The sequence below is a fragment of the Pleurodeles waltl genome, chromosome 11 (genome assembly GCF_031143425.1).
Source record: "Pleurodeles waltl isolate 20211129_DDA chromosome 11, aPleWal1.hap1.20221129, whole genome shotgun sequence".
Taxonomy (NCBI): domain Eukaryota; kingdom Metazoa; phylum Chordata; class Amphibia; order Caudata; family Salamandridae; genus Pleurodeles; species Pleurodeles waltl.
The window spans coordinates 42,032,384-42,056,689 of NC_090450.1; the positions used below are offsets into that span (position 1 = coordinate 42,032,384).

Below are 24,306 nucleotides of genomic sequence, written 5' to 3' on the forward strand. Positions count from 1 at the left end.
ACCTCCCCGGAAGCCTGTAGCTGTTTATGTTAAACAATCACTTGTACATATGTGTATATAAATATATATACATATATATATTCCATTTGCATGGACATCTCTTTTCTTTATACACTATCACTCCTACCTTACGATCTGCGGGAAAACAATCTAACAGGGAGTCGATGCCCATGCGCAATGGAGCTAAAGAGGAGGAGTCACTTGATCCCGTGACTCGAAAACACTTGTAACACTCCGAGCCCAACACTAGATGGCAGACGTATGCACAGCATGTGAATCTGCAGCGGAACATGCCACGAACAGATGTACACTGGGTAAGTGACATTAAATATATATATATATATACACACATATATATATATATATATATATATATATATATATATATATATATATATATATATATATACATATATATATATCATCACCAAAGAAAAGAAACACTGCACACCCAAAGCAATCCAGTCCGGGTCAGAGCCTCGGTGCACAAATAATAATAACATTGAAATGCCAAATCTCCGGACCCTGTAATGATTACAAGGGTCGCATCGATGTTGTGAAACATAAACTGAAGGGACTTACGCTCACCATAATCCTCGATGAGACCATCCCTCCAACTGCAATGTGCTGCAAGGCGCATTGGAAGTTGTGGCCCTGTGGTCATTACAAGGTCCACAGATTTGCCATTTCAATGTTAATGTTATATGTGCACAGGGGGCTAAGTAAAATACGGACTGGATTGCTGTGAGGAACATTAAAGGCATTGAACTAAATACACAAACGTTTGAATTCACTGAGTTTAAATCATCCAACTGACTAATATTCTTACTGGCATCGTGAAGATTAATAGTGTGATATGTGCACTCATCCACTTATAATGCATCAACATGACTCGTGCTGCCTGTTATGTAATTGAGAATACTCACAGGATGGCTAAGTTCCCAGGTGTGGGTCATGAGAGTATAAATCCCAAATTGCCTCTGTGCACTGAAAAGGAAAGGCAACCAACAACAGCATGGAGACTGACTGAAAACCACTTGAAGAAGACGAAGGGGGGTTACTACAACTTTGGAGGAGGTGTTAATCCGTCCCAAAAGTGACGGTAAAGGTGCTAATGAAGTGCGATACCCTAAAACCAGTCCCAGGTTGCTTGTAGGGAGGACCTGGACTGACAGTATGGGCAGGTCTGTTCGCATGGGGAACAGGGTCAAGACTAATTTGAATATGTCTGCGTCCAAACTGGGTTGGTGTGGTTAAAGGAAAACAAGATGTATTTCACAAACAAAAAGTTTTCTTTTCATTTTATAAGTGTAGGCAGTGGTCCGTGGGCCACTGTCTGCTCTGACAAAATGGTGGTGCCCCTATTCACAAAGGGGAAGGGGTCCATGGAGGACCTATTTCTGTTGGGAAATGGGTTACTGCCTCCTTCTTTGGTGGTCTCTCAAGTACAGAAATGATCTGAGGTCTAGGTGTCAGGGGTGCCACTTTTATGCACTCGTGCTAGTATTTGTTCATCACCTAATAAAAGTTTGAAAATAGTGTTCGATGAACGATGTGAACGCTGAAAAAACCATTGAAAATACTTTTGTGTCTTAGATTTACTACATCTTTATTAATCCTCAATTTTTTGTGTCCTTAGGATTGCTGAGCCAGAGGAACACGCTGGGATTGTGTCTTTTCTCTTCTCATCAGATGCTTCTTACCTTACAGGAGAGACCATTGTGGTTGGGGGAGGGTTCAAAACAAGACTCTGAAACAAATACAGTATTCACCTTTCTATGCATAACTTGAGCAAATTATAAATTCGGGTCTTTAAACATTTAGACCTTCACTTTATCAAGTTGTTCCAGAAAAGCAGGTAGTCAACTTCATATAGCTTTCATACACCTAATCACCTTTCTTGGGAACACCTGTTGAACTGCAATATGTATACAGCCTTCATACATTATGTAAGCATGTTCTAAGTTAAAACACATTTTCTTAGCCTGTTTTGCATTAAGACGTATGTGGGCCCATTCAGTTTTGACACATGAACTCAATGTTTTAGTAACCTCCTCATTGCAGAAAGCTAAGCAGTCCATATTTCACTGCATGTTGTTCTCCACGGCCACCGTTGGTAAGTGCAGGGTTCTCAGGAAGACAATGATGGAGTTGGAGTGGGTGGTCTAACACACAGTACGGCAATTTACCTACCGCGGACCATGTATGTGATGCTGGTATACCTGTGCAAACGTTTTTTTAATAAACGCAAATGTTGCTTGTTTGAAGTGTGTGTATACTAAGCCTCTGTATTAATTATATATATATATATATATGTTAATTTTCTTTGGACTCATTCTTTTTCTCAGCACACATGTGCCATGTACTAGACCACTGGAATGTTGAGAGTGCCATTGAAGACAGTGATGCGACTCGGGCCAATAATAGATGGATGCTCCAGTACCCCAATGCTTTGATGTTTCTCCCATATTAAGAACATTAAACCCTTGATGAGAGGGTTGTTCTAATACCATGTTAATCATTGCCTAGGACTATACTGGTAGTTAAAGCCCCTCTTCTTACTTATAGGCCGTTGGCTGCGACTAAGGCCTATAAAACAGGAAGGTGACCTTTCACAACCTGTACATCCTGAGGCAGGGGGGCAATAGTTCTATAACATTGACTTAGTTGACTGGGCCATGGCCCTAGATGGGTGATATGAAGGATGGCATTGTGACAAGAGTTGCTGTTCAAACCATGACACAAAAGACCCTTTAGCAAACGATATATACTTTCCATTTCATTTGCATGTGCAAAGCAAGCTAAACAAATCATTTTTACATTCACATTGAACATCGAGTACCTCTCATATTTAGGCAAAAGACAACTTTCTCGTTCTTAGGTGCACTATTACACAAAAAAGTAAAAAAACTCAGTTTCTGCGTGTCTGTCCGTATTAAGCACACAATACAAGCTAAAATGGTAAACACTGCATATATTGCATGTGCTTAGTGTAGTCAAGCAGGCTGTAAATAGTGCTCCTTATGTCTCATGGTTAGTGATGCAAGGCAGCACGAAGGGAAACGCTGCCTGTTTGTACAGTGTGTTAAGTGTGGGATGCCACATCACAGAGATACTGGACAATTGTATGGTGCTTAGTGGAGGCACACGGAGACTGTAAATGCTGGGAAGACACGCAGGGCAAAAAACACTGACTTCAAGCTCTTCACTGCTTGTATGGTGTGCTTAGTATAGGCAGGCACGTAGAAACGGGGGAGGCACTGCACTGTTTGCACCATGTCCTTAAAGTGGGCAGGCACAATGAAAAAAAGCAGCATAGCCTGCACAGCTTGCACCATATTGCTAAGTGTGGACAGGCCACAGGGAGGAAACACTGCACTATGCGCATTATGTTAGTATTGGCAGGTAAAATGGACGAAGAAGGCAGTGCACAGGTTACACCATGGGCTTAGTGAGACAGGCACACAGGGAGGAGACACTGCACTGTGTGCACAGAGCTGTTATCTGCAGATTTAATGGACTGAAGGAGGCAGTGCACAGGTTGCACCATGGGCTTAGTCAGACTGGCACACTAGAAAATAGTGCACTGTGCTAACTTTGTTGCTCTTTTCCTCTCTCCCTTTAATTCGCCTTCTCTTTTTGTGTCTCTGTCCCCTTCTCTTTGCTCCTTTTTTTGTCTGTTTTTTTCTATCTTCTATACCCTTGTTGCTCAAGTCTTTCTCCATTTTTAGGTTGAGCGCTCAAGCGCTTTGTCCTGTTTTATGTATTGAGGGCTTTAACCACGCCCACTTCATGCCTATTACTTTCAGTCATTCGTGATCTTGCCTTTCAAAAATCGTTTGGTATCATTGGTAATTGCTTTATGTTTGTCCTTCCTTGAGGAGGTTTTGTTACCGCCTTGCAGACTGACTCTGTCACATGGATAAGTACACGATTGCCAAAATATTTGACTGTGAGTGAACTTCTTTTTTCTTTTGTGCCTCTCCTTCCTGCTCATGGCAGCCATGGCGCTTTGAATCGGTTCGCTTTTGGCAACTAATGTTTTACTTTTCATTTTTAATTTATTTGGCAAGAAAAGTCCAGTTAGGAATTTACAATGACAATAGCTCTAACTGCAGCAAATGTGAGACCGATTGCATTGCAAATGCTTGTCATTATTTTTTTTCCTTGGTGCTTTAATGGGCTAGGTGAAAAACCGAATCTGGCCTAGTGACGGTGGGAGGGGCAAAAAGACTGTGTTGAGCTCTATGTAATAGGGGCAGTATACCCCTTGCCTTGTGATAATTACTCAAGTGAATTCCTGCTCGGGTAGCTTGTGGTAAGGATAGGGATTCTCTTTGGTAGCAATGACTTGTTTATTTTTTTCCATTAAGATTCCCTATTATTATGAATTTGACCACCATCAAGTGTTTGGAGAGCATTTGCAACAATATCGTATTAGCACCATTATATACAATGTTAAGTAACTGCAAAAAGAAGTCCAAAATGTTTGGGATTTGGCAATCATGCAAGCTAATTTTTCTATTTAATGTTTTTGTGAACATATGCAGTGTGCTACAGGGAAGACTTTAGGGCAGGCTCGCCCATATTTCTTCATAGCCTCATTAATTTGGAGGCTACATGTGTTTTAGTTTTGTTAGCCAGCAGTCTTTAGTTTGTAATGGTGTCTGATTTCTTGTGGTTGTTGTGCTTGACTTCATAAAAGCGGCTGATGCCTTTAGCAGATAGTAGTTTTAGGTTGAAGGATGTAGTGAAGGATAACAATGGTGGTTGGAGGGAGCACAGATTTACGAAAAGCCAAACATTCTTATAGTCCTTCGCATCAATCTAAATGGGTGTCTGGGTGCTTTTTTAAAGTTAAATCGAGAAGGGCTTATAATGGCTCATAAGGCTGAATGACAGCTATGGTGCCCATACCAGCAAGATCACGTGGTGGGCTAATGCACCTACTGGGCACATTTGTATATATGTAGTAGTCCTTCTAGTAAGTCTCTTGCTAGGAAAAGAATACTCCTCTAGTTAATGGAGAGTTTTAAAATTACAGAGTAATATGCATACATACTTGTAGCTTGTTAGGTCCTCATCGGATATGTGCGTAGTAAGATAGCCTCAGGTATATACACAGTAATGAAACCCTAGATATATACCCAGTAAGCAGAAGCAAGCCTCTGCTACTTGTACAAATCATTTATCTTGTGGACAAAAATTAAGCATTCACGCGAAAGAAGCAATAAAGTGAGTATGCCTTTCTTGCCCTCAAGAAAGTTTATTTGCTCATATACATAGGTCACACACATGTGCATACACTGCAGATGTCTGACACAATATTGTGGTAAACAAAATTGTTGACAAAAATATCTTGTCTAGAATATTGTTTACCATAATATTATGCTCCTACAATTAGGAAAATTGTGACTTTAGCACAGCAAACATGTCTTTGATGCCACCTTTAGGGGAAAAATGAACTTTTTTGTAGAACACTTGTTTCCTATTGTTACCCAAACCTTTGCCCGTATTCATAGCCCCCTCCAGGGGAATCCACAAATTCTGGGTACCTTTGGTATCCGCAATACGTTAGAAAAAAAGGGGGTAAATTTGGCATGCATACATTTTTGCAGAAAATGTGTTATGGAGGCTTAAGTGCAAACTGCCCCAAATAGCCAAAAAAGGGTTGAGCATTCTAGGGTAAACAGGCCTAGCAGCGAAAGGGTTGAGGGAATTTGACAACATTATAATAAAATGAATTAGCATGGTTCATACATTAAAAAGGGATACTTGCAAGAAAAAAACTCTAATCTCCACTTGCTATCAATTTACTTTATAAATTGTAACGGTATAGAACAAAATAGTACTTTACATAGGATTTCATGAGAGTTCCACAAATTTAAACATTTGAAAACAAAATAATAAACACTGATTTATTTTCCTATATACTGTATTTTAAAAGTATTTGCTGTCTCCTTTATTTTCAATGGGAGTGTGTTGTAGTATGTGTGAGTGGTCATGTGTGTTGCTGAACTTACTCCTGGTCGTAGATGGAGTATATTTAGCAATGACCTTCCTCTTTTGTGGGAGAACTTTGATCCCTCCCATAACTCCTTCTTATCCCTCCAATTTTGTAATAAGTAATTCCCAATTTTACAGCCACTGGCACACCTCTCTCAGATTTACTATTAAAAAGTATATCTATGTATGCAGAGACCTCCACATTCGCTATTGAGATCTTCACACATAAAAGTTAGGAGATGCAGAGGTGGAGAACTCTGCTCCTAGATTTGTTTATAGCATTTTTTATTCTGTAAGTAGTACCATTGTGGCCCAACTAAATGTAAAACAGAATGATGGTTGTGAATAGCCCCTGAGGTCCCAACCATGGTTGATGAAATTAAATATGATATGAGTGGTAACCCTTGTTACTGTAGTTATAGGAATTTAAAAGTTGTGCTATACAATTTACACCCATCCATAAATTGTGACCTGTAAAACCTGCTGAAATTTACCAGAGCAAAAAGGGAGACAAAAAAACGGGTGTAAGCACCAAAATCCACATAATTTCTAGGGTAGTAATTGGGTGCTAATTTTCACACTCTATATATTCCGATCCCAGAAATATTTGAATATGTCCGATACCATAAATATCTTTGCATTTTCTGGGCAGCATTACTTAAGGCCTAAGATCCTCATTATGAGTATGGCGGTCCAAGGAGCGCCAGACTCGCAGTGACGGGAGGACTGCCGCACTCCAGTTGGTCTGATCACCACTTTATGACCCTGGCGGTTGGACCCACAGAGGAAAGCGGTGCCCACCAGGAACATGGTTCCTGATGGGCTGACGGCAGTCAGACTCGTGGTCAGCCACGGCATCGTTAAACTCAGCACCGCTGTGCTGATCACAACTCCTGTTTCTGACGGTCTTTCCATGGCGGGTACCCTGCCATGGAAAGGCTGGTGGAAACACAGTGAAGGGGGCCACAGGGGGCCCCCAGGCCCAGCACCCTCAGACTCTGCAGTCTGCTGTGCTAACTGTAGCTCACCAGTTACATTATAGGAGAGAGTTGGGAGCCCCTGGGATGTGAGTACAAGGTGAAAACACTGTGTGAGATGAGGTTGCAGTTGTTTTTGTTATCAGTTAGAAACAGTACACAATGCAATAGTTTCAAAGTTCACTGCAGGGCCTTCCATTTCTAAACACGCCCTCTGATCCAGGAGGCAGGTGCTCCAGTCCGTGCTGTTTCCTCTCAGACCCATTGAGTGGCCAGAGACACAGAGGCCACAGTGACTGCTTCCTTTGCTGCCCTGCTTTGTGTTCTGATCGCCCAGGGCTTTCTAACGACCTACGGGTGAAGCGGAAGCTGGACCAAGGTCAGTGAAGTGCAATGGATCAAAGCAAAAGCTGAAACACCCCAGCTCCTGCTGCCTGCATGGCTCTCTGTTGTTGTTCTTCTGCTGACTGTCTGCAAGGACACTTAATTTGGGACTGATGTCGAGGGGGTTGTAGTGCAAAATAGCTGGCAATAGAGAAGGGTAGTGGCGCAGAGCAGCTGTATAAGATGTCAACAAGCATTTGCAAAAACCAGTAGGTTTCAGAGGAGAGACCTGATTAATTTGCTATTTTTTTCATTGTCTGTGGCCCTTTAATTCTTACAGTGTTCTGTGATGTCTCCACAGAGGTATGTTTTGATGCTTATTTTGGAATAGCATGTAGTCACAGAGCTCTCTGTTAAATGCTCTGGCAGAGCTGTGTGGGTCATAGTACAAGATAGGGAGTCATTGAGCAAGACAAAGGTGCATTGCCAGAGCTGTGTGTGATTCCCAGTAATTCAGCAGCACAGTATTCTATATGTTAGGGTTTGCGTACATTGAATGTGTTTTGTGTGGGTTACAGTACTCTGAGTTTGAGAGGGGTGATGGAGAAACCTGTGCATTAGCAGAGCTGTATCAGGTTTCAAGCAATGCACTTGTGCCACCACAAGTCTGGAGTAAGGTGCTGTGGCAGCACTGTATGGTGTTCCTCAATGCACTCTGCGTGGATTCCTGCATCGCAATAGGAGGTCAAAATCAGAAGAGATGCGGTCTAGTGGCTAAGCCGTCATCATTGGAACGTTGGGGTTCAGGTTCCAGCGCTTGCCTCATCCATTGACTAAAAGTCCTGTGACTTTGATCAAATAACTGTGTCTTAAAAAAAGTAAGTATGTGAAATGCAGTTGTGAATTGTAATGCAATTGCTCAATTCAAAGATGTAAATTTCCCACTTGAGACACACGATCTTCGTGGCTCACAACATCCAGTATAATTTAGAGTGCCCTGCTGGTCCCCAGCTGGGAATGGATGAGACTGTACAAGCTCAGTGTTTGAAGGATTGTTTGGGGTTCAAAAAGCAAATGAGATGCACTGGTGAAGTCATGTGAATGATCCAGCACTGGGACAAGGCTTTGAGGTGATAAAATGTGGCGAAAGAACAATGGCAATTGAACCTGGGAGCAGCGCACGAGTGGAGCAGACACGATTCATTGTCAGTAGTAAGAGGCACACAATTCACATGACCAGTAAAGTAAGAATTGCCAATGCCAATAGGTCTAGTGTTGGCCCTCAGCCTTTTGGCTTTATCAGTGCTTGTTTTCTTTTATCATGGTTTCTGGAAAACTTTATTTTTGGGGTAGCTGCCAGGGCCTCCTCAGTTTAAAAGGGAAAAAATGTATTGGTCTTAAAAATCACATATTCCCGTAGTAGCTTCTTGCACTGGATAAGCTTTTGTTAAAGAGAAGCATGCTGTCCCTCACTTTAAAGTGGCCCATTGCTCCATGCTGTAGTGGGTGAAAATGTGAGTTACACAACAACCAGCCAATGGATAAAGGATAACCTAAAGCCCATATTCATATATATATATATACAGTATATATATATATATATATATATATATGTACATACATATAGTTGTAGTAAAATCAAAAGGTCTTGGCTAACCCGAGACCTAAAAAGGAACATGTAAAAGTAAAAATATCACTCTGGGATTAAACATTCACACACAAATACCAGAGTTGGGGAAGCGTTCATGGTAAAAAGAAAAACAGTGAGCCGGCAAATACAAGCATTGTACATTGTTTGTGGAGAAGGGGATATTTCATTCCTGTAAAGGGAATGGAGTTGTCAACTTTCAGCAGCCATACCTATCTGCTTGGTATAAGATTTTAACCTTTTGTTTATTACATTTCTGGTAATAAATAACCCCTTGACATGAGTCCCTCCAAGTCTGAAATGCATTAGGGATATAATTGGGATATAAAGATGTGGCATTGGGGGATATAATTATGTGGTTGGAAAAATGAATTCATAAATATTCAAAGTATCAACATTCCACACGTGCATATGAATCAGTTGTTTGGCTATACACTAGCAATTTAAAAGACAGTGTGCTTTCAAACTATTTCCTTATATTGATAACAAAGAGCAGCAATGATTTTTTCTCCAGCCTGCTTTGTACAGGGCTGTAGGGCCAAGCAGTGAACTATGGAAATGGTTTTCATGTGGGCTGTGGTGAGCAGTTCCCACCTCATAGTACAATGCAATTGTAAATGGCCCTTTGTGCAGGGTTATCCCCAAAAATGTTGCCTTCCCCTCCTATTTTTCTGAACCTCTTTTTGCTGGCTTTAGTACTCTGAGCACTTTACCACTGCTAACCAGTACGACAGTGCATGTGCTCTCTCCCCCAAAACATGGTTTGATTGGCTATACCTATTTGGCTTATTTAATTTACTTTTATCCCCTTGTAAAGTGGTGTATCATATACCTAGGGCCTATAAATTAAACACTACTAGTGGGTCTGCAGCCCAGATTGCGCCACCCACAGATGTAGCCCTTTAAACTTGTCTCAGGCCTTCTACTGCAGTGCCTGTGAGCTCAGTTTACTGCCACATTGACTTGGCAAGTCAAACTAATTGCCAAAGCCTCAACTCCCTTTTCACTACACCTATGTCACCCTTAAAGTAAGCCCTAGTTTACAATATCGGCAGGGAGCTGTGTATGTAAAAGGTAGGACATATACTTTTATGCTTTTACATATCCTAGTAGTGACAAACAGCCTATTTTGTTTTTCACTGCTGTGAGTGCTGCTCCTCTCTCATGTTTACATTGGAAATTTCCTTAGATATAACTAAGTGGTAATTTCTGATCTGTGGGGAGTAGTGTGGGCATGTTTGGTATGTTTGGAATGGTAGTGAGAAATTCTGCTTACTAGTGTAAGTGTATTTTACATTAGTATTTTAGAAATGCCACTTTTAGAAAGTGGCCGCTTCTCTGTGCTTATAACTTTACTACTTTGCAGCCTGACTCCAATCCACGTCTTGGGAAGAGTAAGAGCTCCAGTTGTTGCATACCTTCCAGACAGCCATAATACAGGAAGGGCTGGGCATGACAGAAGGGACGTCTGCTTACTTATAGTCATCCTGGGCTGGGGAGCGGGACGGTTGTTGATACCTTACATTTGAATAGGCTGTATCCTGACCTCACACAATGGACTGATTACCCCCTACAGATGTCTGGAGACTGGGTTAGGTTGATAGGGCTGTTGTGCTTCACTTGAAAGTGTCTCTTTGAAGTTACCCCCTGAACAAAGGCATTTTTGGAAATAAGTAAATGGGCTATTGTCCCATATTTTTCATAGCACTTTTTAAACTGGACTGAACCTCTGTCAGAAGGACTGCTGGACTGCACAAAGGACTTATCTGGGCTGCTCTTCTTTTGTTGTCTTCTGCTTGGTGTCTGCTGGGTGGCACAAAGGACTCAACTAGAATGCTTTTCTGCTTGTTGCCCTGCTGCCAGCTGCTCCTGACTCTGGACTACCTAGCCACTGCTGGACTGCCCCGAGGAACTACCATTAAGTGCCTTATTGAGCTGGCCTGCCCCTATTGTGCCTCCAAGTGGTCTTGTGAGGCTGGGCTGCTCCAGAATTTGCTGTGGGACCTTGAGTCTGGCCCCCACAGTCTCCTCACACAGAACGTGTTAGGCGCTGCCCTTTTATTTCCTCTTTTAATCAGCACGAGGTGAGTGTGTGGTTATCAGCCCTTGGCTTTTTAAATACAGCGCATGGTAAGCGCTTTACACCTTCTACAACTAGCACTGGGGAGCACTGCATACTATAGTTCCCCAGGACCGGCACGCCTTGCTGCTTTTCAGCGCATGTTGTGTGCTGTCAAGACACCTGTGTATGATAGGTGCCTTCCAAGAAGTCCCAGATTGGTGCTGCCAGGCACTCCTCTAGCAGGAGTGCCAGGAGAGGCAGAGGGCAGCCCTGCCTCCAGCACAGCCCTGACCTGACTGGTGCACTGATCCATCGAACAACAATCCCCAGAACGCAGCACCCAGCACAACAAGAGACGCCAGCAGACGTCCCTGCCACAGAACCGGCTTCACAGGGCGAGGCTGAACAAGGTGACCCAGGGCCTGTCCTGAGTCTCACCCAAAGGTTTGGTCAAGTCCCTGGAAGTTTGGCAGTGGCCCCTGCATTCGCAGGCAGTGGCGTTGAGGCACCCAGGCCGTGAGGGACCCAGCGAGGTCTCTCACGGTTCGTCTTGGTGTCTCGACCCTGGATACCACACCCAGGGACATTTGATTCTAGGGCGTGCCTTGCGGGTGTCGGAGCCCTCGTGAAAGAAATTACTGAATATCACCTAGTAGTTGCACAGGATTCCCTCAGCAGTACGTTTTAGCAATCATTGTGATGGCCTCCCTCATTACCGGAGCATATCTATTATGAGTGCCAGTGTGTTGCGTGGTCAGGACTGGTGGGGAATGTTTTAGGACCCATACATGTATGGCAAACTGTGGTGATTCATGGGTTGAGCTGCTGCATTTTCAGGCCATGAGTATTCAGTGGTGTTGTGATCTAGGTCACTGTTGATTATTATCTTACCCAGGACAACGTGTCTTCTTCTTGTTATTGTTTAACGAGGCACAATAATTGCCATCCACATGCTTTGCTGCAGCATCTCGTGACCTGGTGCTATAAAATATGTGATCTTTTTAGCTTGCCTTGTCAGGATGATGAGTATAATCATAGGATTACTACCTTAAGCACACTTTTTATGAACTAGGTTGTTTTTAATCTAATGATATACAGATATATAATGCAGAAACCTATTTTTATATAATCTGGTGTGGAGTCTCCTTTGTGGTGTGTCTATGGGGTTACTGTTGTGAGTGTGTTGCACAAATGCTTTACGCACGACCTTTGAGGATATGCCTGACTGTTCTGTGCCATACAACCAGGGGATGAGCACAGATTATCTTTGGTGTGTAACTGACTCGCCCTAACTAGTGGTGGATTCTGCCTGGCTGAGTTGTTTACCCTAGCCAACCAGAAACCCCGTTTCTACCAGCAGTTAACGCAATCCTGAGACAGTGTTTGGGCAAAAACAGCTCCTCCAGCGAGGGTTGATGCAATGTATATGGCAAAAACATTAAATATCAGAATATTGGTAGGAAAAGTATTGCCTGGCAGAAATGTTGTGTCCTAAATAGCATTTTCAAAAATAAATCACATGGTATGTAGATTTTCCTTTAATAACTCCAGTGGGAGATATTTCTGTTATATTTGTGTCATATGTGTTTTAGTTATAACATTCTGATACCATTTGACATTGAATCTCTGTCAGGCCTCATGTAGCAAGATTGTTAGCAGTCTCTCAGCTAAAATAAGAAGTGCATACTGAGTTTTCCTTCTTTAACAAAGGACTGTCAGGGACCACTTACCTTTAAATATTGGCTTTGTATATTGTGCTACTTTAAGGCTCAGTCACTTGCATCCCTTTGGGAGAGGAAGAGGATGCAGGAGTGTACAGAGTGTGAATGCCATCTGGAGAGAAGCTTCATATTGCTATTGAAGACAAGAATATGTTATATTGAAGACATGAATGAAGGCAAGGAGGACCACATTTCCTGTGGAACCACAGGACTTGCCATTAGTGATAGTCATGTGGATTGCCTACAGTAGAAATGTCCTGTTGCCTAAATTATCCATGGTAGACAATTACAAACATATTGCATAATATTATTCTCATGCCAATATATACATTTCGATTTAGAACGTAAATACTATGTGAAAACAATCACAGGGCTGGTGGCGGGCAAGGAGCCATCCCTGTGATTGCTTTCTAAAATGGAAACAATGTTTTTATAAGTATCCTGAGTTACTAATGGATCCCAGGCTGGTTTAAAAAAATGTTTATGTTTTGGAAAACTCTAGTGAGATAAGGCAGTGTTCCCCAGGTCTACTGCCTGATTCCGGTGATGTAGCAGTTGCAAACCAAATAATTCAAGTCAGGGTTTGTAACAACTAAATCACTCTGTACATTAGGCCATATATATATATATATATATATATATATATATATATATATATATATATATATATATAATATATCTTAACGTAAAATATGGTAATGTAATCAGTTTTTCACTAGCACTTCTAAAATAAAATGTTTGAACACTACCTCTTCAAAATTAATATGTTTTAAATAAATAGCTAATAATAAATGTATTATTGTATTTTTTCACATTCATTTTTCAACAAAATAAAACAATATCACACTCCTTACCATTTATTGTAATTAATATTTGGTAAATATAATTAAAAGTGAATTATTTTAACATTATTTCCTATGGGATCAAAAGACCAGGCATTTGCTTCAAGAGATCGCCCCATTCAGCCTCACTGGGTTTAAGATAATTTGGCATATGCCTTTTGATGGTGCCCTGGTAGGAGGGTAGTACCAACCATAATGTCATATGTTGGAGGCTGACAAAAGGGTGGCAGGCCACCAGAAAAGCCCTATATTTCATTTTGTTAACATAAATCACCCTCCATCAGTGCTTAATTTGTGCTTGTTGTTTCCGGTGCTGAGCACCTGCACTTCTTTTTGAGGGCCGGGGCTTATTCTTCTGCCTCAAGCATTTGCTGCGAGCAGAAGACACATATGGTACAGAGGAGGAAGGGGAAACGAAAAAGCGTCACAAAGGGAGAAACTAGAAAGCTGCAAGAGTGAGCTGAAGGGGCAGAGAGTGGCTTTACATGGATTGAAGAGTTCCGAGATGGCGTCAGGATTACGCTGCTGTGTTCACACATTTAATTGCAGCAGCCGCGGGTTTAAGAGGGGGGCTTGGGGCACCGGCACCTTTTTATTCAAAAATTAAGCACTGTCCTCCCTGATACTGAAAGCATTACCCCAGGACCATTTGTTACATTTTAAGTACTGCCAGAGTTGGACCTTTATGCCCAGAAGGTTTGCTTTATTTGTTGGTCTTCTGGATTTGCCAGGCAGCTTGGTTTAAGGGTAGAAATAAAACTATTGCAACATGTTCATTATTTTGTCAGATTACAAATGACAAGGTAACACAGAAAGTCAGAAAGGACAAGCTTAGTTGTAATACCGCCCTGAAATGTTTCATACTGCTGAAACCTTTTTTTACCGAATACTCGTATAGAGTATAGCAACAAGCCCAAAAAAAAAAGGTAACCAGTGCAGCTTTGTAAAGAGGCGTTCACTGCGTGGCAACATGTTTCACTGCATTTTTAGTAACTTTTGAATCGTTTGAGCTAGAAACGTTTTTCTTTGTTCAAATCTACAGATTATGCGGGAGAATGGATTATGTGGCAAATGTGTAATTTTGCGAAAATCGCGCGGCTTCACAATCGCATAATTCCAGTGGCTTGAAAAGATATTCAGGCCGCCAACAAGTTTACTTTAGATATTCTCTCATGCGTCGGAAAGTGCACCAATGAGTCCCAGGCCCTGAAGTCCGAGGGGAGGCACAGCAGGCTTTTAGCGAGGCAGGCAGGGGGCATCCCCTTCAAGGGTCCCGCTCGGATCCAGTGCTCCTCGCACCTCCGTCTCCAGTCTGAAGCAGCAGAGAGCAGACCAGGAAATAGCCTGCAGAGGGGCACACGGTGCGACCACCGGGCATTCACGCTGGAGCATAAACGTAGGCGAAAGTCTTTTCTGCGGCCACTGTCTGTTCTTTCCCTTTTCAAGTTGCATGTTTCCCCCCTCCCCTATCTCCCCACTTGTTGCAGTTAGACGTTCTCTGCTCCTGGTTTCACACTATTAACCCTGCAAACACTATCTACAGAGCTGGCCAGCTGCCAGCTCTCCTGCGTGTGACATTTCTAACCTTGTGACGTTTGTACGCCTCATGTGGCTCTTTGAATGACGCATGATCGCGAGCATAAAAGCACTATTTCAGTTTCCATTTTTTTCATTGCACCCCTTCCTAAAACATGTACTTTTGAGTTTATAATGAAAATTTCCGGATGAATCCGGAAATAGATGAATGAGCTACTTACACGTGATATGGAAGAATTATAGTCTCCCGTGTACTCTCTACTCTGAGTAAAGTATACATAGTACTCTCATTATAAGTGCCCGTAAGTATCGATGGGCGTGATAATGTCAGTTAATGATCCCACTGGAACATTTGAGTTACAAAGGTCCCATGGGCTGAAAAGCGTGTTTATCAATGATGCAGCAGGTGCAGTGGCACAGGGCCCTGAGTCCTCAGGGACCCACCTTGCCCTGATTATTATATATTTATGTTAGTACCCAGCAAGTAGATGAGGGGATTTTCCATGTTTGCATGCGGCCATGGCAGCCTTGCTAGGCTACTGCATGGCCCCTAGAGCAAAATGGGGAAAGTGGGCTGCATCCCCCAGTTTCAATAATAGAAAACAATGCTAACTGGGGTACAGTGGCCCCTCATACTCCTGGGGCCATTGCCACTGCACCTACTTTACTATTGAGAGCTACACCACTGTATTGGAATAATACGTTGTTTATTTTGTACTTGTATTGTAATTGTATTTATATCGCGCTTACTGCCCCTGATGAGGCTTTGAAGCGCTTTTCAGAGAGTAGCACGTTACTCCAGAACCCAAAAAGATTAGTGATGAATTAGTATAGGGGACACATGAGTTAATTTGTGTGGTGGACATGTGATCCTGGTAACTGGATTGAGTAGAATAATGGAGGGATAAAAGAGGAAAGAGTCTAGAAAGTGTAAATTGGGAGATCATAGTAGTAGGATGAGGTTTGGCATGAGTAAAACGAGAGATGGTAGAGGGAAGAGTCTGCAGAAAGGGTTTGGGGAGGTCATAGCAGTAAAATGAAGGTTGGGATGTGTAGTCAAAGGAGTGATACATGAGGGAAGAATTTAGAAAGGGTTGTTTGGACGATCATAGTAGCAGAATCAGGTTTGAAATGAGGATGTGTTGCGAGAGGTACAGGATGAGAGTAGAGCATTGGAGAGAGTGAAAGTTTTTTTTTCTCTTCTACAGTAGGAGTAAAGTAATAAATATATAGATACATGACTACATAGAAAGGGTATATATAAGGAAAGTAATACACTTAGATTTAAAGTTGTATTGTATAAACCAAGACTTTCAAGTGCTGCAGTACTTGAAAGTAATTTGTTTATTTTGTTATAACTAATTTATTTTGATCTTTTCCTCAATATTTCATTAGTCAAGCGTAGCGCGTATTGTGATAGATATACAGAGACCCATAAGCATCTAATCAAATAACATATATAAAATTACTCACTGACCCACAAACAGGTTATGCATAGTGTTAGAAATGGGGTCTTTGGTTGACAGTCAGGTTACCCCCTGTTCAAGGACCCTCACTCTAGTCAGGTTAAAAGGGAATCACCCTCAGCTAACCCCTGCTTACCCCCTTGATAGCTTGGCAGAGCAGTAGGCTTAACTTCAGAGTGCTAGGTGTAAAGTATTTGTACCAACACACACAGTAACTTAATGAAAACACTACAAAATGACACAACACAGGTTTAGAAAAATGGGAAATATTTATCTAAACAAAACAAGACCAAAATTACAAAAATCCACAATGCACAAGTCAAGTTATTAATAAAAATGCAAAAAGAGTCTTTAAGTAGTTTCAAATACACACTAACGCTGTTAGCTTGAAAAAGTACCTTGGGTGCGTCAAAAATAACCCCGCACAGGCGAGTGCGCGTCAAAAAGGGCTTGCGATGCATTGATTCCACTCACGAGTGGGACCTTGCGTAGTTTCTCCTTTCGCCGGGTCGGGCGCGTAATTTCTTCTTTCCGCAGGAGAGCGATGCGTCGCTCGGGTCAGCTCTATCGGGCCCTGGCAGGCCTTGCGTAGTTTTTCTATGCCCAGCAGTACTTGAGTCGAAAATCCAGCCACACGATGATCCGAAAACCCCGCAGCGCGGGTTGTGATCTCCCAGCCTCCGTCAGCGATGCTGCGCGTCGTTTCTCCTGCTCCGTGCATCAATTCTTCTGTCACGTTTCCTGCGAGTGTCGATTCTCAGCTGCAGATCGGAGTCACGTCGATCTTTTCCCCACATGGTGCTCTCTGCGTGGATTTCCTTGTCTTTAGGCTGCCAACTTCTCCTTTCAGGGTCCCAGGAACTGGATGGGCACCACAGGGCAGAGTAGGAGTCTCTCCAGAGACTCCAGGTGCTGGCAGAGAGAAGTCATTGCTGTCCCTGAGACTTCAAACAACAGGAGGGAAGCTCTAAATCAAGCCCCTGGAGATTTCTTCTCAAGATGGAAGCCCCACAAAGTCCAGTCTTTGCCCTCTTACTCTGGCAGAAGTAGCAACTGCAGGATAGCTCCACAAAGCACAGTCACAGGCAGAGCAGCTCTTCTTCCTCAGCTCTTCAGCTCTTCTCCAGGCAGAGGTTCCTCTTGTTTCCAGAAGTGTTTCTAAAGTCTGTGGTTTTGGGGGCCCTTCTTATACCCAATTTCTCCTTTGAATGTCTCTTTTGAATGTGAAATCCTGCCTTGCCCAGGCCAGGCCCCAGACACTCACCAGGGGTTGGGGACTGCATTGTGTGAGGACATGCACAGCCCTTTCAGGTGTAAGTGACCACTCCTCCCCTCCCTCCTAGCACAGATGGCTCATCAGGATATGCAGGCTACACCCCAGCTCCCTTTGTGTCACTGTCTAGTGTGAGGTGCAACCAGCCCAACTGTCAAACTGACCCAGACAGGGAATCCACAAACAGGCAGAGTCACAGAAATGGTATAAGCAAGAAAATGCTCACTTTCTAAAAGTGGCATTTTCAAACACACAATCTTAAAATCAACTTTACTAAAAGATGTATTTTTAAATTGTGAGCTCAGGGACCCCAAACTCCACATGTCCATCTGCTCCCAAAGGGAATCTGCACTTTAATCAGGTTTAAAGGTAGCCCCCCATGTTAACCTATGAGAGGGACAGGCCTTGCAACAGTGAAAAACAAAGACTGCAAGGTCAAATCAATGGCAGAATTGCCAGAGCCACAAGCACAAATTAAGGATAACTTATAGAACTGCATGCACATCTGTAGACCTCTTTATATGGGCTTTGCTGCACAAAGATTTGTCTAATCATAAAGACACTGCAACCAGCAACAAACCTCAAACTACCAAACGTGGTGCTGAGGCAAACATGTAGATATACACTGTGCACTGAAACCAGTGTGACCACACCCTGCCCCGGGTGCCCCTGAGCCAAGAAACATGCAGGTGTGTCCTCTACTGCTGATTGGCAGCATTGAGGACTGGGGCAGTGGCTGGATGGATGCTCCAAAGTTCATGTCAGTTTGATTGGCTGTCTTGCGACAGACAGCCTGCAGGGCAAATTTTGAAGCTCTCCATCCCAAGCTGTCTTAGCTGGGTGTAGAGCAAGCCCAGGCCTGCAAGACATGAAGAATCATCTGCACAACCCTCTCCATACAATTCTGCATCTGGATTTGTTAGGGGAGCTCTTCTACGTGTGCCACAGCAGACTGCAGATTCAGAACACCGAGGAGGGTGTGCAGCAGTGGGCAACATTTATTTTTATTTTATTTATTTTAAATGTTAGTTTAAGTGTTTTATTTTGGGCTTGTGGAGGAAGGGATTGTTTTATTATGGGCTTTGGGAGGAAGGGGCTGTTTTATATTGGGCTTTTGAGGGAGTGGGTGTTTTATTTTAGGTTTTTGGAGGAACAGGGTGTTGTATTTTGCTTTTTGGGAAGCAGAGGGGCACTTTGTTAGCCCCGCCATTTTCAAACGTTACCAGCCACACCTGGCAGATATAAAAAAGTCAAAATAAAAGTAAAATCCAGGACCAAACTAGTAAACAGTGAACCACCACCAGGACGTGATCTAGGCACGATCTGAAGGCAGAGTGAACTATAAGGACCCTAATGCATCAGGAAAGTGGGGCAGAAACCAGGACTGGAAGGTGAAGAGAACCTAAGTTTGCTAGTGGGGATCTGTATATTTTTCTAACTGATAGAAAAGCTCTTTCTCAAAGGCTCTTCGTGAGTGAAACAAAGTGGCATTATGGTAGAATCTTGACATTTGGTGATGCTGTACAGCATTGGAGAAAAAGCAAAATGTCCAGCATCACCAAAAAAGGCAAAAAAAAATAAAAAAGCGTAATGACACAGCCGATGCTCGTGGTTGTGTCAGTTCATTAGGGGACACATGCATGATAACATAGGTGTGTCATTCATCACAATGCATGTGGCACAAGCAGAATGACGCAGATAACATTTGATCTGTTTTTACTGATACAAGATTAAGAATTATTACAGCCCTACAAGCTTGCATAGGATGAGGGCTGACCTCCCAATACGATACTGAGGCTGCTGGCACCCTTTGGGTACCTTTTTTATATGGTTTAGGACTGCCCACTTATTCACAGCTACTGGCAAAATATTTGCAATGCTCTGTCCCAGGTTCTGGGCATGGCAATAATGCTAGAGCCGAAATTGGCTCTGTTGGGACTGATAAAGAACAGGGGGGAGCCACTACACCATACAGCTAGTTGGCATGGGCTTTATTTTTGCTAAAAGAGATTGCATAGCAGTGGTGCTCTCATCTGGCTCTGCCACTGATTGAATGGACTCACGGGAGGGATTATACTGCAATAGTTGAAATGTTTGAGTTTGGGTTCAATCAATCAATCAATCAATTAATATCTCTTTATTCGATTGTATCTCACAATCATAAAAGCGGGTAATACATACAAATAACACCAATCGACAATCACATAAAAAGAAGAAAAAAAAGGGGAATGTAAAATAGATCAAACCGTTCAACAATTGGTTCCATATGATAAATTCACTGCAAAAATCTAAATTCATATATTATTCTTGAAAACAATATACAATCGCTAAGACAATGTAATTTAAAATAAATAAATAAATCTAGCTTAAAAAGTTATAAAAGTTGAAGACCTCCCTGATTTACCTAATAATAAGATCTGTCCTTAATTATTGCACATAAATATAAAGCTAATCCATTGCAAATCATAATTGATGGAAGAGACAGCAAGTATATGAAAGCTGGGCGACATTGTGTAAAATGCATGGAGTTTACAAGAGGAATCACGCACACTTTCCTCCACTCAAAATAAAATTTGCAAAAAAAGACTGTATGCATGGTATTTTGATCAGACACTGAATCACAAGGGCATTTTTCCAGAGCTAGAGTCCAGTCATTGGTGTGCGGGAAACTGACGAGGCGATGGAAATTCTCTAGTCTTAGGCGTGTGAGGACATATCGATGTCTTGAGTTCGATACATATTTTAGATATGGTTCCATGCCATCAACTTGTTGTAGCAGAAGATTCCTTCGTACACTAGATTTCTTTGCCTCGGTGGCCCACCTCAGATCGGCCAAATGAGTAAGGCAGATGGTTTTCAAGTTTTTCCTATAAATTGTTTAAATTTTTTCAGGAGTATAATATAGCTCAGGATGGCCCAGATCCATAAGAAATTTCTTTATATAGTTCAACCATGGGGTTTGCAACGAATAGGTTAATAATTGAGCATCTTCAATGATAGCCCTATTCAGCCTGGCGGAGTCAGAAGTCCAAACTTTGTGCTAAAGTAAAATTGGTTGCATATTTATTAGATCTGTAATGTATGTTGCCCCCATTTCTGTATGACACACCGAGGTTGAAGTAGATTTTGGAACACTTAGGAAACACTTTAAAAAATCATTTTAAACTAGCTGGAGGGCATTGCAATTCCTATATCCCCAGAGGCCTTCCCCATACAGTGCAACAGAAACACATTTTGCATTATAAATTGCCATCATGCCTTTAGGGATAACCCTACCAACCTTTTTAGAATTTTTTTTTAACAGCCATAATAGTTTTCATGAATAATACTTTTCTAGTCCTCTTAGCTTGCAACCAGGTGCCTTTGTTGTCAAACATGACGCCTAAATATGAGAAGGTTTCTGTATCATCTAGTTTCACACCTTTTAACATGAGTTTTTTTTTTTTTTACAGTTTTTATACCACATGTCATTGAAAAGGTTTTAGAGTAATTAATTCTGAGGCCTAAGTCTTCCATGTAATTATCAAAGATTGTTAGTAATCGTTGCAAAGCTGCTGGGGTACGTGCCATCAGAACAGCATCATCCGCGTATAAGAGTGCTGGGATCTTTCGGGGGCCAACTTGTGGGAGGTCTCTGCAAGCAGTAGATAGTACCTCCTCTAATTTATTAATATACAAAGCAAACAATAGAGGAGCTAGAACACAACCTTGACGTACCCCCCGTTTTATAGAAAGAACTGAGGTACATTCCCCCTGAGACCTGTAACGTACCCTAGCATTAGCTCCAGTATATAGTTCCATCATAAAAATGAACTATAGTAATATCTACCCCCATATCCAATAAGATAGACCAAAGTTTGCTATGGATCACACAGTCAAAAGCTGAGGTCAGGTCCACGAATACAAGATGTAAGGCTCCTGACTTAGCCTTCGTATATTTACCGATTATAAAATCTAAATTCAGATCCTGTTCCATAGTCCCTATCCCAACCCTAAAGCCATATTGTAGGTCCGAGAGAATATTGTTAACTTCCGTCTATTCCTGCAACCTATTTAGGACAAATCGTCCAGCAATCTTTGCAAGGGTATCAAGCAGGGAAATTGGGCGATAACATGCAGGATTTTGGCGATCTCCTTTTTTAAATATTGGGACAATAATGGACTCTGCCCAGGCTGGGATAAAGGCTGTGGCACAACAGGCTTGCAAGATCTGTGTCAGTAGTGGGCCCCATAGTGAAACACTGGACTTGTAGCTGTCAATTAGAACCCCATCTGTGCCTGGAGCTTTCCCACTCTTACTCGCGTTGATAGCATCAGTAACCTCATTTAAGCTAAATGGTGAAGTAATAGGGTGGAAATCCAGTCTATGGGCGTTTGAGTCCAAGACTAAGTTGTTTGAGGAATATATTCCGGAAAAATAGGTAACCCACTCCTCTTCCGTGATGGCTAATTCAATAGTTGGTGACGTTCCATCATACAGAAGGGGGGAATTCACAATCCTCCAGAATTTAACATTATTGTTCTGGAGACTTGCTTCGTGAAGAGAGTGCCAGGTCTCGTTTTTCAGGGTCTGTTTCCTATTTTTTATGGCCTTGTAATACTCTTTCCTGAGGAGAGTAGTTCCATGTTTATCAGGGTTTTGGCTATGTAAATGCTGTTTGAGTCTCTTGTGGGCTTGTGTACATTCGCTATCAAACCATCCTTTGTCTCCCCGAGATCGAGATTTACCCCAACTTGCAGTGAGAGACTGTTTCATTCCAGTAGTAATTGCAGTGAATGCTTTAATACAGTCCTGTGGGCTGATGTTATCTGATAGACAAATTTCAAACTCATTAGTGAATTTACTCAACAGCTGTGTTATAAAGCCTATAGGTTCGATCTGTGACCACCGAATAGTATAACTATTTCTTGCACCCACTTCAATGTTCACTACCTTCTCTACTGGACCCTTATGTTTTTTTGTAATCTGAGGCAACACGAGGCTTAAGCTTTGTGGATAGTGGTCGCTAAAGGCAATATCATGAATTCTATACTCAGATATACAGAAAACAAAGTTGCTAGACACTAGTATGAAATCAATTATTGTGTTAGCACATCTTCAATTAAAAGTTGGTTTTAGCTGTAAATTACTATCATTTAGGCTATTACATAAAAGGAGGTCAAATTTAAATAATGCGTCATTCAGCAAATTACCATAATGATTATGTATAAAATGAAGTGAATCTTCATTGCCTCCTGTGCCAGAGGAACAGGATTTAACGTCAATTTGAGGGCACAGGTGTACGTTGAAATCACCCCCATACAATAAAAGTCTCTTTATGTGAGGACTCACATACACGATCCAAATCATCCTGCAATAGCCTAAGTATAGATAAAAATCTTAGTTGGGGGGCATTATTATAAAAGTTAATAATCACCAATTGTGCTTTATTTTTTAATTCACATTTGATCAGTTGATAAAACGTGTTGGAAATTAAACGAATGTGCTTTATTAAATCAAACTTATTGAAGCTAAAAGTACACAACCCGCCTTTCGCCCTACCCCGTAAGCCAGGAACTGCAGGGGTATGAAATGTCCTAAACCCGTTTATGTGAATAGGATCCACTAACCAGGATTCTTGTAAGCACACACAGGAGAAAGGTCAGACAAAATCTAGCCAATCCTTATTCTCAATTTTAGTGCGCAAGCCCGCAACGTTCCAAAATAAAATATAATCTCTCAATGTGTTTGTGCCCTGTCCCAGAAGTGCATTTGGTGTTGCATTCATTGTTGGTGGGGGGATATTACTCTCTGTATGATATGTGGAAGTTAATATAAGAGAGGTTGTTTGAGCAGGCACTCCACCTTTTAAAGTTTCATCGCTAACATTCTGTCTTAGTAGTTTTCCCGTGACCATCTTTTCAACTCCCGTACTCCCTGCCAGACCATCACCACCCTTCAATAGATCAGGAGTGGAGCTCGTAGGAATACACCTGATCCTGCCCGCTCCTTTATCTGTTGACAGTCAAACAACTTCTTCTAAGGAAAGGGCGTGAAATCTATTCTTGGTGGGGACCGTGTAATTTCTCTAAAATCTGCTTGATTGTTTGGCAGGATTCAGGGTAGGTCGATCGTGCTTTACATTACAATTATAAAAGAAACCTAAAGGAAGGAGTGAAATGCCATGATCGGGAATCACCTCCAAAAAGTTTATGATTTCTACCCACCCATTTTACCCTTCTGACCATTTTAATATCATCAAAAAGTGATTCTGTCATAACAGGTTTCATGCGTGTCCCTATCCAGTTCAGGGATTTATTTCTCAAAGCTGACCATGATTCCCTATTATCCACGGAAAGGGTAGGGACATTTGCGAGGACTACCACATAGGGAGATGCCGCAGGAGGAAGATCTAATGTATCTCTTGGTGCTTGAGGAATATCCTGGAGAGGTTTCGGACTGTTCTGTGGT

The 24,306-nt window shown here is 42.0% G+C and overlaps 1 protein-coding gene and 1 long non-coding RNA gene across 2 annotated transcripts in view; both read left to right on the forward strand.

The window, feature by feature from the left end:
• The window catches only part of LOC138266551 (uncharacterized), a 62,089-nt gene extending 59,847 nt beyond the window's left edge, over positions 1 to 2,242 (forward strand). Inside the window, exon 5 of the long non-coding RNA XR_011199542.1 lies at positions 1,640 to 2,242. This is a non-coding gene — a long non-coding RNA (uncharacterized lncRNA). The remainder of the gene's footprint in view (positions 1 to 1,639) is intronic.
• A 4,993-nt stretch (positions 2,243 to 7,235) lies between these two features.
• The window catches only part of LOC138265370 (dehydrogenase/reductase SDR family member 4-like), a 164,233-nt gene continuing 147,162 nt past the window's right edge, over positions 7,236 to 24,306 (forward strand). The window contains exon 1 of the mRNA XM_069213015.1: positions 7,236 to 7,362. The gene's annotated coding sequence lies outside the window, so the exon portion shown is untranslated. The remainder of the gene's footprint in view (positions 7,363 to 24,306) is intronic.